Raw genomic sequence first — 2,078 nt, forward strand, 5'->3', positions numbered from 1 at the left:
GGGGGGGCAGCAACAGGGACCGGATGATGAAGCCAGCTGACGGGAGGCAGGAAAACAGTGACGGTGATTTGTTGCAGGGAAACAAAGAGAATAGGGTGAGGCAGTAAGGAATGGAAAGCAGTAAGTACTGGATTTTACTGGGCGCTTGTGTTGTGCGTCGCCAAAGTGGCTAAAACAACGATCAAGCTAAGATGGTGAGTAGATCCGGGGTTTAAATACTGGGCTTGATTGTAGCTGATGACTGGCAGGTGTGTACGGTGGGTGGAAGTGATGGTGGAATTACGAGCAGGTGTGCGTGGACAGCTGGCTGGCTGGCGCAGGCAGGAGGGGAAGGGTGAAAAACAAAGACACAGAGAGGCAGGGCCAAGAGGAAACCTGACAGGAGATCATCATGAAAAACAAAATAGAAAATAGAAAACAAAACAGACACTCACAGCCAGACTAACCCCAACCATCACAAAAAGAGCCACCCAGTGACTTGGCAGGCTACCTGATGAGCTGAATACTGATCAGTATAAAGTGCACAAAAGGTAACATTCCCAACTGGAAAAAAACAATCTGTGAAGATTCACTCACATAAATGTGCAACCATTTAAATCTGAGGAATTTTCATAAATTTTCTTTAACTCAAATGATGAAAGCTGGTATGTAGTACACTGTAGTGTCCGTTTGAAAGTGTCCAGACACCCCAATGACTAAAACCTTAGGTTAATGGGGAAATATGGTGGTACCAATGATAGTTTTCCTCCAATGATGATGATATTTGCCCTTGACCAACATTTATCGGACATTACAGATGCTGCCATAATCACCGCAATTATTTTCAATTTGCCATCATCCCCTTTCTCCTTGGCGAATTACAGAGAACTCCAAATGAACAAGACTGCAGAGATTGTCCCCATGAATTTTAAGTGTCATTCCCCCTTTTTAGATTAGATGAGCCGCGGGTCACCTTTTCCTCTGTTCAGACTTTCTAAAGTCTTTAGCTCATCTGCTGGCATATCATCAGCCTCTGTGGAATATGTAAGATTAGTAATGCAATGTCAATTACATCAGTCATCAGTTATGCCACACTGAACATTAGATCAGCTCTGAGTGATGGTGGGGCATTCTTCATGACCTTCCACTCTTGATAACCTTTTTTTTTATCTCTCTTTTTTACTTGTTCTTGGGTCAAAGAGTGGCCAAGGGGTGCATGACGTTACTGTGTCAGGGAGGCACAGTGTCAGGTCCTCTCCGAGCTCTAGGGATAGAAACCAAAGTGGACAGCTGCCGATATCTGAATGCCCGGCACACAGGAAATGGCTAAGAGACATACACAAAGCTGTCTGCTGGCATTAGCATGAGTGACACTCTTACCACCTTCAGAGTCACATGTACATGCATCTCCATGTCAGAGAGGAAATGATACTGAACTACAGGTAGGTGATACAGACCCGTGATTCACACTCTGGCCTCAGGAAGGTGATGCCTTTGCAGCGGTAATGGGAATCACTGACCATGGACGATTATACGAGCCAAGCCTACAGGAACATCCCTGGGCGCAATCACATATTCCTGTCACACAACACCCTCTTCCTGAGTGGCCTGACCACACTGCTGACATGCTGATGCTAAGCAGGTATAATGTTTACCATGTTCACCATCTTAGTTTAGCTTCTTAGTATGCTAAAATTTGCTTATTAGCACAACACAAAGTACTGCTCAGGCTGATGCGTGTTACATTAGTTTTGCTGGTATTGCTCATAAACTAATCACGAACAAATACAAATTTTCAATAAAAGTCAACAAATAATGAAGAGTTGTCACCCATAAATCCCTTTAACAGTTGTTGGAACATTTCACACAAATCGCACATGTACATTTTCAGCCCAGTCTCATTGCAGTTCGTGAAATGGTCACGTTATTTAATCTTTTAAACCGTGTACAGTGAGACGATTTTCTCGTTTTCGTGTTGGTGACCACAAATGTTAACTAATGTAATTTAATGGGAAGCATCTTTCGTGATAACAGCATGATTGCTGTAGCGAGTAATTTTGAAAAGCTGAAAATCCGCATAAGGGGGTTGGTTCGGGTGG

The 2,078-nt window shown here is 43.6% G+C and overlaps 1 long non-coding RNA gene across 1 annotated transcript in view; it reads left to right on the forward strand.

Moving 5' to 3' along the window:
- Nucleotides 1-2,078, forward strand: part of LOC116704111 (uncharacterized) — an 11,549-nt gene that overhangs the window by 416 nt on the left and 9,055 nt on the right. The window contains exon 2 of the long non-coding RNA XR_004335597.1: nucleotides 1,803-1,804. This is a non-coding gene — a long non-coding RNA (uncharacterized LOC116704111). The remainder of the gene's footprint in view (nucleotides 1-1,802; nucleotides 1,805-2,078) is intronic.

This window comes from Etheostoma spectabile, chromosome 16 (genome assembly GCF_008692095.1).
Source record: "Etheostoma spectabile isolate EspeVRDwgs_2016 chromosome 16, UIUC_Espe_1.0, whole genome shotgun sequence".
NCBI classification, from domain to species: Eukaryota; Metazoa; Chordata; class Actinopteri; order Perciformes; family Percidae; genus Etheostoma; species Etheostoma spectabile.